The 17,430-nt window shown below is 42.9% G+C and overlaps 1 protein-coding gene across 3 annotated transcripts in view; it reads left to right on the forward strand.

Annotated features, from left to right (window-relative positions):
• LOC101680262 (translation initiation factor IF-2-like) overlaps window positions 1–17,430 on the forward strand; it is a 42,381-nt gene that overhangs the window by 1,396 nt on the left and 23,555 nt on the right. For all 3 annotated transcript variants that reach the window (XM_045082334.1, XM_045082336.1, XM_045082335.1), the window contains exons 2-3: window positions 2,518–2,654; window positions 16,938–17,078. The gene's annotated coding sequence lies outside the window, so the exon portion shown is untranslated. The remainder of the gene's footprint in view (window positions 1–2,517; window positions 2,655–16,937; window positions 17,079–17,430) is intronic.

Below are 17,430 nucleotides of genomic sequence, written 5' to 3' on the forward strand. Positions count from 1 at the left end.
TCCCAGGAGGGGCTTATCCCCATTTTATCAATGGCGATACTGAGGCTTATGTTGATCCAGTCACGGGTCCACGATCATGCAGCTAGAACGTGGCACTTACAGTGTTTCATTTCTGTCCTTTATAACCTCTCTTTGATGGGAGGCAAAAAATCGTGAAGGCATTTTTCACAATTTAACCACCTCCCACCAGTCCTCTGCTCTTCCAACTCAGTCTGCTGTTGCATTCTCCCAGAAAGTTAAGAGCACCGCAGCACAAGGCAGCTTTGACTTTCGTGGAACCTTGACACTTTGGCCTTGTGTTTGTGGAGAATATATATATATCTAATATTTATATTGATGCACATATAGTTCATATTTTACAACTAAATTGGCATAGAGATGAATATATTAATGTTCTACAGCAAAACATTTTCTTTAACCCATAAGTTCATCTTTCTTTTCCGACTTTAAAAGCACTTAAAACATTTTTGTGAGTCCCTAAAACTATTGCAGGGCCCCAGGGACTGTGTTTGTTGTGTCTAATGAATAGGACTGCCCTCCCTCAGTCCACCAAAATGAAGTTCAGACTCTCTCTCTCGGCACTGAAGAGCTTTCATAAGCTAGCTTTGCCTTAAGTAAGTGAGATTTCCTTGAAAAGTGTATGGTAGTTTACAAGTCTCTTATTTTCAGAAAGAATTGGGTGTGAATCCTTGATCTTCAACTTACTAATGATTCACCATTGGGCATGTCACTTGATTTCTCAGATCCACAGTCTTTTCTGCAAAATGAGGATAATGATATCTCATTATTTTATTATATACACAAAATGCTTGACATATAAGTTTTTAATACATAGGGATGGCTATTACATAATAATCCAATATAAGGTTAAATTGAAATCCCTTCCAGCCCTATAGGTCTATACTTCTATTCCTATATCCTTTAATTCCAATAAGTATAGTTTGTTTATGGTCATAATTTAACATCTCTGAAATCAAGAAATTTGCCTATGCCAAATAAGGAAGAAAGCTGTGAACCAATTGGCATTATTTGCCCAGCTGTGAGTTTAGGTCTGACTAGGAAGTTTCTGTATATTCAGTTGTCACCTGAATTGAAACCTAGCTAATGCTTATTGAACACCTACTGTGAAACAGGAACTGGCCTAAGAATGATGAATACTTTCTTGTTTTATCTCTATATCATCCCCCATGAAGTCAATGCTGTATTTGCCCCATTTTATGAATAAGAAAAATATGTCATATAGGTCAAAGACTTTATAAAAGACATAAAAATTGGCAGTGCTGGGACTCGAATTCAGGCACATGTGACTTTAGAGTACGCATTCATAAACACCATTCTAATCTAAAAGATTAGATGCAAATTATTTCCACTTGTAGCAGTTTAGGTGTAGATCCCTGATTGTTACTTAAGTCTATGTGGAAGACATTACCCTGGAATGCAATGTTGAAGAGAAACATTGTTGTGCATGAGATGTGCCTATTCATGCTAAGCAATACAGTTGAAGACTATAGAAATTGTCACTTCTTATAATAAGTCACACAATTTTTGAAGGAGAGATTGTGTGTGACCAATTGCAGCATAATTAGAACTGTCCATTGGATGCCTATCAGGGTTCTAGTTAACTTTTTTTTAAGACTACTTATATGAAAAGAGATGGATACACAAAATATTGAGTGCAGCACTGTTTGTAGAAGACTAGACACAAACTATCACTAGAGAGCTATTGTAATACATTTTAATACATCCATACTGTAGGAAATGTGCAGCAATTAAAGACCAAGGCATGTGAGTGTGTTTTGGTATGGAACAATCTCTAAGAAATACTTCAAGTGAAAACAACAAGAAAAAGGAAAGTAAATAGTATGTCAACATCTGTTAAACTATGAAAGAAGGTGGGGGGGTAGGATATATATATTTGTGGAAACGGACATTGAGGGGGATTTTTCCTACTGTCCTGAAACTGCTGCTGAGGCCCAACTCTGAAACTCTTTAAGTCCATAAGGAACCCACTGCCAGTGACTGGAACTAGCTATCTTCCAGGAGAACATTTGAGGAGTCATTGTTCGAGAAACCAGCCCTTCCACCAACCTCTACCTCCACTTCACCATTCCCATCCCCTCTCCCCACAGACAAACCATCACCACTGATCAGTGGAAAGAATGGATAGTTGAGAGGGAAGTCAGGCTTCAGGAAAGAACAATGTCATAGAAAGACTCGTCCCTTCCTCTCTCTCCATGGGGGATTGTATCACTTCCTAGAGGCAAGGGAGAAGACTCCAGGAGAATCACTAGTGAAGATTGGGTGTGCCTATAGAAAGAGGAGACTGACACCACCACCACCACCCCCATATCTGTTTGGGCATTGGACTAACTGATATGCTCTGCCCCATTGTATCCTTGGCAAAGGAAAACACGAGAGATACCACATGGCAGGGGGCTTTGGATGGCATGATGGAGGGCTCTAGAAGGGGAAGGCCTGAAACTGTCACACCAACCCACACATACCTTGATTTCTCAGTCCTAGATTGGAGTGCAGCAAAGAGACGTTCATCCTCGGGATCTGGCATAAATGACACAAGCTGGCAGTCAGCTGGAAGATAAAGCAAATGTATGAGAGGTCATCCATTACTAGGGAGATAAAAGAGATCACTCCAGGTACTGATGCTTTGTCGTATCTACTCATTCTTGTTACATTTTTTCCTGTTTATATATTTATAATTTCTTTTGTAAAAAATGGATGTTTTCCTATCGTTAGCCTTTTCCAAAGGCTAGAAATTTGAAGTTATTTTCAGACCTATCTGTGGTGTTTATTTAAACCAAAAGTTAATCTCCTTATTGGTATTAAAGACTTAATTTCATTCATTAATTTTACTCCTTTATTTTAGATTTTTCATTCATAGTCATATCTTGGATTATAGATTCCCCCCCCCCCGTACATTTACCCCCTTTTATCTAGTGGTTTTGGAGTTGCCACCATTCCAGAACCAGATATTAAAATACTGATATTCCAATTCCTGGGTAATATTGGAGATACAGCAAAAACAGCACAATTTATACTCTGAATTTTATTACTGTGTACATGTGCTACCTAATTTAAAAGTCTAATGTATTTTTAAGTTTGGTTACTCTCCAATGATACATAATTCAATTAAGTAAAAACTAGCAATCAAAAAATATTACTGCATCACCCCCCCCCCAAAAAAATAGCAATTGATGAACTTCAAGATATAGCAGATTGACAAAGAAGTAAAAATCAAGTGCATAAGACTTTAGTCTCTGGGTAGAAGAAAGGATTAGATGCAAATCCATGATACAAAAGAAGAATGATGCATAAATATAAGGATCCAGTATGTGTTCTACTTAGTTGTAGAAGACACATTGTGACCGTTTAAATTGTCTCCCTTCTGACATACCCATCCACTTTGTACCAGCCCCCCCAAAATATAATCCTCTGGCATTACAGCTTATTAGGACATGACTTCTAAAGTTAACAACAGCAAAATTATATAAGATGAAAAGTGTACTTAAAATTTCTCAAGAAAGTTCCACACCAGAGACTGATTGATCATCTCTTAGTTTTCCCCTAGTGTCAGATCTGATAGCCATCTCTTCGACTGGTGGCCAGAAGAAGTGGGTGGTTTGGAATTAGAGACCATGTTACATGAAAAAAATGTGCATCTTCAGACTTTAGAATCATTGTGGCCAAATGAGCACACCATGAGGTCTACATGAAAACTGAGATCTACTAAGAAATTAACAGATTCAGCTCTTTTATCACATACAGAGTAGTATTTAAATTTTCTTTGTTGCTTTGTTGACCTTCACATTTAGTTGAAATAACGTAAGTTAAAAGCATGTGTGATGTGACCCAAGTGTATCAAAGTGATGGTGACTGTCACCATGCCACAGATTTTGGCAGGTCCTGTCAAGAACTGGGATTTTGGGGTGCCTGGGTGGCTCAGTGTGTTAAAGCCTCTGCCTTCAGCTATGTGATCGTAGTCAAGTTACTTCATTTCTCTGAGCCTCAACTACATAATGGAATGCTAAATGTAACCCAACAGAATTGTCTTTCAGATCGACTGAGAAAGTGTGGCTGAAAGTGTCAGGCACGGTATCTGAAATATACTAAGCACGCAACAAATGTCCAGTCTTTCCATCCTCCCCCACATTCATTGATTCCCTCATATGTGGGAACCAGGTGCCAGATCCCTCCACCCCTTCCCAAAATTGGGAAGCAAATTCTTGGGTTCCTGCCTGTGTTAGTTAGGATATGTGGGTTCAGATGACAGAGGCTTTCACAAGCTAGAGGTTTACTGCTCTCTCACAAAGAAGTCTGGAGAGGTAGTCAAGGGCAGATGTGGCAGCTTGAAGGTGGCAGTTTTTAAGCTCTTCCTTGGTTGTTGCACTGCCACCCCAAAATCATAGCTTCTATCTCATGGTTCAAAATACTTCCTTCAGCTGCCACTATCATGTTCCATTCCAGCCAGTGGAAGGGAAGAAAAGAAGTGATTAGTAAGGGACTTCCCTTTAATATATGACCCAGAAGTTTTTCTCATCACTTCTCTTCACATTGCATTGATGAGTCACATGGCCACCCCTAGCCTGCAAGAGATACTGGAGAGAATTAATTAGAATTAATAGAGGGAGAAAAAAACAGATACAGAGAAACAACTAGCCATTTCGGCCACACCACCTTTTGCTTAGGAGGGGGCAGCCATGAGAGCTCGAAGCCTGGGGAAGTTGGAGTTACACTCTGAAGTCAACCAAGGTAAGGATTGGAACCGGCAGCAGACCACAAAATTTTCCCATCAGTTTAATGCCTCCAGGATGCCCCTTTTGGGCTCTCTGAAGGACACTGAGCAAATGGCATTCCATTTGCTTTGCCTGCATTCTGAACCAAGTTAGGACATTAAACAAAAGCAGAGGGGAAGGGTGCCTGAGTGGCTCAGTGGGTTAAAGCCTCTGCCTTCAGCTCAGGTCATGATCCCAGGGTCCTGGGATAGAGCCTCACATCAGGCTGCCTGCTCAGCAGGGAGCCTGCTTCCCTGTCTCTCTCTGCCTGCCTCTCTGCCTACTTGTGATCTCTGTCTGTCAAATAAATAAGTAAAATCTAAAAAAAAAAAAAAAAAAAAAAAAAAAAAAAAAAAAAAAAAAAAAAAAGCAGAGGGGAGCCAATAAAGATCACCTTTAATAGTGACAGTAAACTAGGTTGGAGAAGAAACTTCCAGGGCTGGTAGCTGAAGGTCACCACGAATCGTGAATCCTAGAACCTGGCTGCAAGTACCAGGACAGCTCCCACAGCTGACAGGGGGCAGAGCCCCAGGAACAACTCCCTCCCAATAAGGATGACAATGAATTAATGCTGAGTTGAGCACAACCAGGTGTTCTCAGATTTACCAAAGGGAGCAGTTCCTCATCTACCCAGGAATGCATGAAGCAGGGAGAGAAAGCAGGAAATGTGCTTAGAAAAACCTTCCCCATTGAAACCAAGACTGGAGAAGGGGTTCCCCTCTACCATCCACGGTGAACACAGAGCAGGGCTTAGAAATAACGGAGGAAACAACCATAACACAGCCAAAAAAACATAAGAAGGACCCACACTGACAGGTCGGAAATTATCCAACACTGTAATTGGATTTGAGCCCCAGCCTGGCTTCTGAGGAGCTCTGTGTCTTTGGACAGGTTCCGTAAAGTCTCTAATTCTTCATTTCCTTGCCTCCAAAAGGAGGAAACAGGAGTGTCTAATTCCGCTGATAGTTGTGAAGAGAAAATGAGGTAAAGCATGCAAAGCTCTTTGCCAAGTGCTTGGTAATGAATAAACCCACGGGAAACTGTAGCTGCCAGTATGATGTCTGAGGGCCAATGAAGAGCTCCTGGAACAGCTTCTCCATGTAAACTGGGCAAGGAAGAACCTTTATCTGCTCTCATGGCATTCAATGGAGATCAGAAGGGTTTCTGCTGAATAATAAGAAATAATTGGGAGAGAGAAAGAAGAGAGGAAGAATGGGAACCAGGCAGCTGCTGGCTCAGGTGGTCTGAAAGACTGACTGAAGTAGGGCCCAGGGCAAAATGGGTTGGGCCTTCCCTTTGCTATACCTGCTGTACCACCCCAAACACACACATTTTGGGAGGGGATCGAGGGAGGGTGGAGCCCACCTATTTGAGCCTCCCTGGCATACTCTGAGGTCCAAGGAGGTAGGCTCTATCCCCTGACAATCCCCTCTTTAAGTAACCCCTCCTCCCAAAAAAACTCACATCAGGCTGCCTGCTCAGCAGGGAGCCTGCTTCCCTATCTCTCTCTGCTTGCCTCTCTGCCTACTTGTGATCTCTGTCTGTCAAATTAGTTTTTGGAAGGTTTTTCTGGATGGTACTTCTGTTTAAAACTTTAAAATCTGCTGCATAAGGGAATCTGAGGTCCCAGAAGTTCCTCTTACTGAGAAAGCTGTGAGATCCATTCAGAAGTGATCCCACATCACAATTAACAAGGCATTCACTCACCAGTGATTCACTCTTCAATGACTAATACTAAATACAGTGAGGAAAACTTGCACTTGGACTTGAGCTGCTCTCTCCTCCCATCCATCAGAGCCCCTTGGGGCCCCCTTCCTGTTTTTCTGCTCGGACTCTTATATTGGCAGACCAGGAGGGGGGTCTATGGACACCTTTTTAGCCAAACCTCCATTAAGCAGAGGAGAAAACAGAGACCTGAGATGTTAACTGACTTGCACAACAGTCACTCAGCAAGCAGGTTCAGACCTGGACTAGAAACCAGACTCTGGATTGCTAATCTATCGCTGTGCCAAGATTTAGATCCCAACTCCACAGCCTATTAGCTCTCAGATTTAGGCAAGCTTCTTAATCTCTCTGGGCCTTAGTTTCCTCATCTGGATGATAGGTATGGTAGCCCCTAGTTTATTGGATTGTTGAGAAGCTTAGAAATATATCTAAAGTTCCTCTCCACCATAACCTGCCCCCCTCCTTCTCGCCCTTCTTGGGTGGCCAGGGTGTCCGATCGCTCCTGGAGGACATCCCTGCAGCCTTCAAGCCTGATTCTGGACACTGCCTGTGGCTTCACTGGGGGGAGAGGTACTATTCCCTCACTGCACCTCAGCATACGTGAGGATTTACTTATTTTAGAATCCCCAGAACAGGGGTGCCTGGGTGGCTTAGTGGTTAAAGCCTCTGCCTTCGACTCAGGTCATGATCTCAGGGCTCTGGGATCAAGCCCCACTTCAGGGGAGCCTGCTTCCTCCTCCTCTCTCTCTCTCTCTCTCTGTCTGCCTCTCTGCCCACTTGTGATCTTTGTCAGTCAAATAAATAAATAAAATCTTAAAAAATAATAATAATCCCCAGAACACAATATCTGTGACGCATGTGAAACTGTTGAGGGCAGACAGACATAATTTTAATGATTATACTTAAAAGTCTTTATCTCATTCTCCAATCTTGCCCAACATTCTTTTCCCATGCAGATATTAGAGAGAAGGCAGAGAAAAGGGTGTATGAAGGAAGAATTCTTTCTTGCTTTCATATGTATTCTGGGTTTGATAGGTTTAATCACCCTCATTAAATCACCCATCACCCCGAGCTAAGGACAAAAGGTACCATTTCTATTGGATTACTGTTTGTACCTGATACAAGTATGTACAAGACGTAAAAACAGAAGCAGCCAATAATCTGCTTCATCAATAAATGAACATAGGGCAGCTGGGCTTCACTAAATGACAGATCCTTCAGTCTTTGTTTTAGAATAGCTGGGGTCACTGGTTCTCAGATCTCTTGGGACGACTACTTCCTGCTTCCTGGTTTCCTACGTCTATTCTGGTATCAAAAGGAAAAAGCTGGCAGGCCAGAGCATTGCAGATGAGCTCCACAAGAGGGTGTAACAGGCCCGTGCCAGGCCAGCTCCCCCATCAGAACTCCTGGGCTTTGGATATCTGTCCCAGTTCTGGTGCTCACGTGGATCTGGTTTGGCAGCAGTATGTCCTCTCTCTCTGTTTTAGTTCCTTTCTTTTCGGAACCCAGGAGGAAGTGGAGAGGCTTTTGGAGACAGGTGCCCTTGGATTAAAATCCCGGCTCTGCCATTTTGCTGAGACATTGGCAAATGAGTTCCCATCCTCAGCCGTTGTACTAATGATGGGTAACTTCTTCCCAAAGGTGGGGAATCACAGAAATATAGACTCTTGGTGCAAGAAGGACCTTCAAGACTGACCAGTAGAATCCCCATATCTCACAGATGGGGAACCTGAAGCCCAGGCTAGACGGGGACCCAGGTCTCTGAGCACTTGAGCCTGTGCTCTCTCGGCTACACCCAGCTGCCCCCTTCAAATACGAGTAAGACGCAAAAGCATTAATCAATGAGCAAATGAATGAAAGACAACCAGGAAGTCCGCACCTTTATAGAGCAAGAGCTGTGGATCAGAGAGAAACACGGAGTGCCATCTCCATCATCCAGCTGCAGTGGTGACTAACTGGGGCAAGTTACTCAACCTGTTGTGCCTCACTTTCCTCATCTCAACAGGGTAGAGGGGAATAGTTGGAGTTACTAATGGTATCTACCTCCAAGGGTGTTGGGAGGATTCAGTGAGCTCCCACATAAAAGGCTTCGTTCAGGGTCTAGCACCTAGTAGGCAATATTAGTTCTAGCTGTGTAACCTTTCCAAACCTTGTGTTCTCATTTGTAGAGTGGGGATTTTATTTAATATTGTGGGGAGGATGAAGTGGTACAACATATAAAAGCCCTCAGCAGGGCACCTGGGGTCTCAGTCAGTTAAGTGTCTGCCTTCAGCTCAGGTCATGATCCCAAGGTCCTAGGATGGAACCCTGCACTGGGCTCCCTGCTTGGTGGGAAGCCTGCTTCTCTCTCCCCCTCTCCCTCTGCCCCTCCCCACCTGGTCATGCTCACCCTCTCAAATAAATAAAATCTAAAAAAAAATAAAAATAAAAATAAAGTCCTCAGCATAGTACCTGACTCATGGTAATGATATAAAAGAGAATCTATTGTATGTAATAATAATAAATATTACTTTATCCCCTTCCACAAAGTAAAGAATGGCCATTTTTTTTAAGATTTTATTTATTTATTTGATAGACAGAGATTATAAGTAGGCAGAGTGGCAGGCAGGGAGAGAGGAGGAAGCAGGCTCCCTGCTGAGCAGAGAGCCCAATGTGGGGCTTGATCCCAAGACCCTGAGACCATGACCTGAGCCAAAGCAGAGGCTTTAACCCACTGAGCCACCCAGGTGCCTAAGAATGGCCATTTCTAAGAACAAACCTTTTCACCCCCCATTGCTAGTACATCAGTTGAGGCCTCCTCTCTCTCCTGAGCTGTTGCTACTCTGCACCTTAGGAGGAATGGGTGATGACACCTTGGAGGGGATTCTGGCCAACTGTTGCTAGGAGAGCACACGGGTTCCTTATTGTATGTTTCCTACAGCGACTGTCACAAACTACCACACACTAGGGAGTTTAAAACAGCAGAAATGTGTTCTTCCACAGTTCTGGACGTTAGGAATCTGAAATCAAGATGTTGGCAGGGCCTTGCACCCCCTGATAGTGGGCTGAATCCTTCTTCGCCTCTTCCAGCTTCTGGTGGTGGCCATGAATCCTTCCTCTTCCTTGGCTTGAAGCTACATCATTCTGATCTCTGCCTCTGTCATCATCTACATGGCATTCTCCCTCTGATGTGTCCATGTCCCTTATTCTTTTATAAAGATAGTTCATTCTGGATTAAAGGGCTCTCCTGCTCCGGCATGACCTCATCTTAATGGCATCTGCAAAGACTGTATTTCCAGATTAGGTCAAATTCACAGGTAACCAAAGGTTAGAACTGCAACATACCTTGTGTGCAAACATGGTTCAACCCACGATTTATTAAAAGATTTTCAAAAAATTTGAAATTTTATGAGCTCTTCCAACTTACTGACATCTATAATTTACATATCAATATATTAACGTGATTATAAGATTTTATTTCATTTGTTCATATACAATTAATGTAATATTATTATTTTAAATATATACATTCAAATTATATTAATAAATTATTGATTGACTTGTTCAAATTAATTATTTATAATCTGTTGACTGTTAGAACAGTTTAAGTCAAACAAAACTTTTCTGTGGACCTGACTGAAAGTGCTCCACAGAAGGTGCTCGGACCATCACTTTTCAATCCCTGGTTCATGGATTGTCAGGGTGGTCTTCCTACAAAGCAAATATGATGATATTACTCCCTCCATGAAGGCCAACAGCGGACGATGGCACCTTCCAGAGAATACTTCCAGCTACATCCTCCTGGTCTTCTTGGAAAACCTGTGCTCAGGTGTAACTCCCCCATCTTAACCAGACCCAGAACAAACCTTCCCTACTAGGTCTTCGCTTACGTGTTTCCTCCAGAAACAGTCCCCATCTTTCCCATTCCCCACCCACAACAACCCACCCCTGGGTTCTCTCTGCTACTCATCATTCAAGGCCCAGCTTAAAAGCCACTTCCTCCATGAAACCTGCAGACCCAGTAGGGTCCTCCCACCCTGGGGTTCTGTGCTACCTTACTTCTGCATTTGTAGCACCTTCCCCAGCTTTCTGGTATCATAGTGGGGTTGTACTACTAGCTGCTTCTACCACAAGGCTAGGAGCTCCTGGAAGTCAGGAACTTACCTTGGTAGTTGTATTAGTTCGCTGGAGCAGTGACAAAAATTCTTTGCTTGAGCAAACTTTAGTTAGCCTCTCGAACCTTCTCCTAGACCCACCTGTGCATTCCCTTACAGAATCCAGTTTTTGCAAGAACCCTGCTTAATGATTTTAGCAAGAACCCCCATCTCTTGAGACCTGATCACCCTCACTGTCTGACCAGATTCCTTGTCCTCCACCATGCATCAAGTCATGTCCAAACACCAGGTCTGTCTTCAGTTAAAATTCTCTTAGGTCAATTTAGCCAGTACCTACCCCCAACCCCATCCCTGATGTTTCCTCTTAGTAATTTTCCATCCCCTGACCCCCGCTACTCCCTGGCAACAAATTCCTAGTAGCCAATGCTATGCTTGGAGTTGAGCCCATCTCTCTTTCCCACTCCCATCACAGCCCCTATACCTAACGCTATAGTCCAGAATAAAACCGGCCTTACCATTGTGAACAGGTGTCATTGAATATTTTTTTTCATTAGCATATGCCATAACAAACATCCCAGACTGGGTGGCTTAAACATCAGAGATTTATTTCTCACAATTCTGGGGACTGGAAGTTCAAGGTCAAGGTTTGAGGGCGTTGGTTTCTTCTGAGGCCTCTTTCCTTGGTTCATAGATGCCCATTTTCTCCCTGTGTCTTCACGTGTTCTTCCCTGTGTGTGTCTGTGTCCCAGATTTCCTCTGCCTGTAAGAACACTAGTCATGTTGGATTAGAGCCCTTCCCAATAACCTCATTTTAGCTTAATTACCTCTTAAACATCTTATCTCCAAAACCAGCCACATTCTGAGGTACTGATGTTAGGACTTCCAACATATGATTGGGGCTAGGACGCAATTCAGCCCATGACTGTTGTTTAAAAAAAATTTTTAGTAGCCCAAATAATATAGAAATTTATTATTATTACTACTACTAGTACCTCAAACAATCCAGGTAAAGCTAAACTCCCTGTTTCCCTACCTGCCTCCACCCAATGGTTAACACTGCTACCAGATCTATTTCCTATTTGTTTTGTTTTGTTTGAAGACTTTATTTACTTGTCAGAGAGGGAGAGAGAAAGAGAGAGACAGGCAGAGGGAGAAGCAGACTTCCCACTGAACAAGGAACCTGATGTGGGGCTCGATCTCAGGACCCCCGGATCATGACCCAAGCCAAAGGCAGATGCTCAACCAACTGAGCCACCCAGGTGTCCCTACCAGATCTATTTCTAAGCCTTTATATGTGGGTGCATATTCATGAAGATATAGCTTCACTGCTTTTAATTTTACATAAATAAGATCATATTTTCTGCTTTGTTTTGCAAATCCTCATTTTTAAAAAGATTTTATTTATTTATTTATTTATTTATTTATTTGACAGAGAGAGAGAGAGCGAGCGCACAAGAGGAAACACAAGCAGGGGGTGGGGGAGAGGGAGAAGCAGGCTTCCTGCCAAATAGGGAGCCCGATACAAGGCTGGATCCCAGGACCCTGGGATCCCAAGCTGAGCCGAAGGCAGACGCTTAACGACTGAGCCACCCAGGCGCCCCTTCCTTTTATTTTTTAATGTGTGTATCTATCCCATCTCTGCCCTGACCCAGGGATTAAGCATGTTCAGAACATTTGTTGAAATATTGAAAAGAATGAAGGCCTGGAGCATAGGTCTGCTGTGAATTTTCTGGCAGTCGCCTAATGTTATAGAGTCTCATTTTCCTTTATGTCAAGTGGAGGACAGTAATCATAATACTTAGCTCCTCACTGGTTGGCATTAAGCAGTTATCCTTCGCCTTAGTACTCTGCTGGTGCTGTCCGAACATCCATCCCGCATGACCACGAGAAGTCCAATATCCTTATTCAGTTTCACTTCCTTGACATTTCTGAGAACCCAGGGAGCACTTCCATTTTCCACAAATCCATCCTGCTGGGTAGATCGTTTCTGCAGACCCAGTGGCCTGCAGCTCTTCTCTTTGCTCTTCTTTGCTCAAGCAGAGACCCAGACTACTAACTCAGTTCCCCAAAACACATCAAACACTAGCTTAAGGAGTTTTATGAATGCCTCCCTGATAGCATCCTTACCATCCTCATCATTATCACCACTACTATCTCTTACAGAAACTTCTGGATTCATTTCTACAAACATACCCCTTTTGTGGGTGAGGAATTGGGGGTTCAGAGAGGTAGAGGAGCTTTCCCAAGGTCACTCAGCTAGTTGGTGGGAGAACAGGGTCCTGTCCACAGCATTTTCTAAAGTAGGGCTTGTATAGTGGAGGAACCACACCTCACTGAAGCTGTTTTACACAAAGGCATTAAGTAACTGAACCATACATGATCTCAGGGTGGTGGCATTGAGCCCCACATTGGGCTCTGTGCTCAGTAGGGACTCTGCTGGAAATTCTCTCTCCCTCTCTCTCTGCCCCTCCACCCCCAACATGCCCGCGCACACGCGCGCCACCCACACACACATGTGTGCGCGTGCTCGCGCGCGATCTCTCTCCTTCTCTCTCAAATAAATAAGGAAATCTTTGAAAAAAATAACAACCACATTGTAAGGCAGTTACTCTATTTTCCGTTATTTTCCATTCCCTCTGATTAAATTCAGGAAAGCTCTCATCGTATCTGATTTCCTTGTAAAACTTCTCTAACATGTGCCAATCTCCCTTTTTAACAAAGAGAAAGCAGGCAAGAGTATCTAGCTAGAATTTAATCACACTGTTTTGTTTTCCTTCTATTCATTTTTATGGAAATGATGTTGATTTCCCATCCACGTTGCCATATAAATGTCCTTGTTATTAAAAGTGAATAGACTTACAGAAAAATACCAAGTAAATAGTAGTGTAAGTAGTTCACTGAAATGGCAAAATTGTGCAATTTTGGGCCTCAAGGCTGGGGAACACTGCACATAATAATGAGGAACTTAAGATTGGATGCCAGAGTCCACTGCCTGGCCTGGCCTCCTTGGTCCCAGAGATGGTGGGGCGGGCAGGGGGGTGACGGCTCTCTCCCCAGTTCTTGGCAGGGACCATGAGGAGAGGCCCCTCACCCCAGTCCAGCTCCAGCTCCAAGAAAAGCCCCTTGACATCACAATACTCCAGACCCACCAGGAGCCTAGCCCTTCCTTTATGCTGCCTTATCCTAAAGGGCTCCATTTCAAGAGGAATCTCCATCTCTCTTCACATAACAAATATCTCCTAACACTGTTTTTCCTCAAAAAAAAAAGTGCAGCCAATTTTCCCCTTGACTGCAATTTAAATGGCAGGCAGCTTTGCAATGGCAATTTATTAAAGGTCTGTAAAGTCTTAGATCACAAGAATAGCCTCCCGTGCCTGACCCAGCCCCCAGATGGGGAGGGGTATGCTAACACCCTACCCCACCCCCAACCCCAATTGTAAATAAATACTCCTCCTAAAGCCCAGCTCTTGCAGTGACCTTGGCCCTGGCTTGTTCTGTTCAACATGCCCACTCTTTATGGGCCAGTCTTCTTGGCTTCTGGACCATCAGTCCAGTCTGGTGAGGGAGAAGCTCATTGGGCCAGGACTTGGGATGCTGGGGTCCTAGTACTAGAATGATCCTTAATTTGCTTTGTGACCTTTGCTGTTTCCCTCCCCTCCCCAGGCTTGTTTTCCTATCAGTGTTAAGAAGGGGTCAGAGTCTCTTCCAGGGCTGATTTTCTTTTGGCTGTGGCTTGAGGCTGAATTAATTGACCAGCTCAAGATCAAAGAGCCTGAAAGAGCCAGCAGTGAGGTCCAAGCCTCAGACTTGACCACCCGCAGGCCAGCCACGAAGAAAACTTTGAGACTTTGCCACTTCAGATGGTTTGTGGCCCGTGTGTTCTATCTCAGGAAAAACCGGTCTGCTGGGGACCAAGCTGGTCTCTTCACTTGCCAAGGGGTTTCCTTACCTCAATAACTACTCCTATTTTATTTTATTTTTTTAAAGATTTATTTATTTATTTATTTGAAGACAGAGATCACAAGTAGGCAGGGAGGCAGGCAGAGAGAGAGGAGGAAGCAGACTTTCCGCGGAGCAGAGCCTGATGCGGGGCTCGATCCCAGGACTCTGGGATCATGACCTGAGCTGAAGGCAGAGGCTTTAACCCACTGAGCCACCCAGGCGCCCCTCAATACCTGCTCCTACAGTGAGGAAGCTGTTCTCACTTGACCTCTTATAACTCTCCTCCCTTCCCAAATGACTGGTTCCAGCAGGAGAATTTTCTGTTTAGTCTTTATAAAATGGATGTTCTGCATGAAAATGTTTGGACAATATAGAAATGTTTGGACATTATAGAAATGTATAAAGAAGAGACTCAGAGTCAACTGAAATATTATTTATTTACCCCTGTCTGAGACATTCTTTTTTTTTTTTTTCCAAGATTTTATTTTTAAATAACCTCGACAACCAATGTGAGACTCAAACTCACAACCCTGAGTTCAAGAGTTGTACACTCCACCTACTGAGCCAGCCAGGTGCCCCCCTCCCTGAGATATTCTTCATAAACATTTTTGTGTTCATCCTTCCAGGCTTTCTCTAAAAATAAAAAGACATGTATCTGTATAATGAGGAGAGGATCAGACTAGAAATACTGTTACAATTTTTTTAAAGGCAATATTATGACTCATACAAATATAAAAGGAACACTTGTCAAAGATTTTATTTAACTCAAAATTAATAAAAGAACCAGTAGTAAACTAAAACCATTTCAAAGGAGAATCATATATATCGAGATCTGGATCTACATATAGATCTGGATAATAACTTTGCATTAGTTATTATCTTTAGGGCAATAAAGTTATTGTCTTTAGGGCAATAAAGTGGTATGTGGAATTGTCTCTTAAACTGTACATTTATAGGACAAGATCAATTTGCGTTTCTGCAAGCAAGAATAATTTGTATTACCGTCACTTTTCTGTAACTTACAGGGTTGTGAAATAGTCTGATTAAAGACAATGAAAGATTCAGACCTCTGTAAAGTCAGGTAACCCCCAAAGATAACACCCAACATGTCATGGAAACAACACTCAAAAAACTTACAAAATTTTCACCTAAACATATATTATGGTTATAATAGCTTATATGTTGGGGGTGCTCACTATGTGCCAGACACTGTTTTAAGTGCTTTTATAGTATTACCTCATTTAACCCTCACAACAAGACTATGAGGTAGACTCTATTGTCACATCATTTTTACTAATGAGAAAACTCAGATACAGACATGTTAAGTCACAATGTCACACAGCTAGGAAGTGGGGAAGCCAGAATTCAAACCCCTGTTAAAGAACAAAAGTTCAGGGGCGCCTGGGTGGCTCAGTGGGTGGTTAAAGCCTCTGCCTTCGGCTCAGGTCATAATCTCAGGGTCCTAGGTTTGAGCCTGGCATTGAGTCCCGCATCGAGCCCCGCATTAGGCTCTCTGCTCAGTGGTGAGCCTGCCTCCCCCTCTCTCTACCTGCCTCTCTGCCTACTTGTGATCTCTCTGTCAAATAAATAAATAAATAATCTTTAAAAAAAAAAAAAGAACAAAAGTTCAAGTAAATTTTAAAGACTGAATTAGCTTTATGAGTTGATTCATGAATTGGGCAGCTTCACATCTAGCAAGTAGAAGGGCTCTCCAAAGGAAGACAGAAAGGGAAAGGTTGTTAAATGCAGGGCAAGGAAGTCATAAACAGAGGAAAGGATTATTTTGGGTGAGGTCACCTTCCTTTGAGAACAAAAGGGTCTTATTAGGTGGATTACTTCATCTTGTTTTGGGGGATGGAGAGGGCCCATGTGACAGATTACCTTATTGGTGCTGACCATACGATTCTTTTTTTTTTTTTTTTTAAGATTTTATTTATTTATTTGACAGAGAGAGATCACAAGCAGACAGAGAGGCAGGCAGAGAGAGAGGAGGAAGCAGGCTCCCTGCTGAGCAGAGAGCCCAATGTGGGGCTTGATCCCAGGACCCTGGGATCATGACCTGAGCCAAAGGCAGAGGCTTAAACCACTGAGCCACCCAGGCACCCCAACCATACGATTCTTGACTGACCAGTTAGGACTATCTCTGGGGGAGGTCAAGGCCGCTTTGAGCTTAGGTACTAAGCTCCAGATTGGTGACATGTCCGAGCATCACTGACTGTTTTGGGCATGCAGTTTTCTTTTTAACACCCTTAACTATGACAGTATATTATCATTTATCCAACTTCTGATTGATGGACACTTGAGTTGTTTCCAGTTGTTGTTTTTTTTTTTCTTCTCAATGATGAATATTTCAGTGAATATCTTTATCTCATTTTCTACTTTTCAGAATTCCTCCAAGTGGAATAGCTGGGTTCAAGAATATGTGCATTTTGTGGCCAAATTGCCCTCCAAAAAGGGGAATCAATTTACACTCCCATTAGCAGCCAACTTGGGAGAGTGTATTTTCCTACATCTTTGCCAACAATGAGTAAGTACATCAATCTTTTCAGTATTTGCCTGTCTGATAGATGTTAAAAAAAACAAAAAGAGGAAAAAAAGTTTCTTAATCTTATTTTAATTGACACTTCTTTTTAAGGCAAGAATCCTTCAGGACTCTTTTAGATGGACAATGATCAGTGTCAGAGATCACTTTGCACTCTCTGTCTCTTTGACCCTTAGCATACAGTTTTGAACGCAGAGTGAGGAAAGGACCTGTCCAAGGCCATCCTGTGAGTCAGGAGTGGTCCTGGGACTCTCCTCAGGATTTCTGATTTCTTTCAGAAATAAATACAGCCTCTCTTATGAACCTCCCTGACACCAGTGTTGGTTTTCGTCTGAAT

This window comes from Mustela putorius, unplaced genomic scaffold (assembly GCF_011764305.1).
Source record: "Mustela putorius furo isolate JIRA1106 unplaced genomic scaffold, ASM1176430v1.1 tig00000596_pilon_pilon_pilon, whole genome shotgun sequence".
In the NCBI taxonomy this organism is placed as follows: domain Eukaryota; kingdom Metazoa; phylum Chordata; class Mammalia; order Carnivora; family Mustelidae; genus Mustela; species Mustela putorius.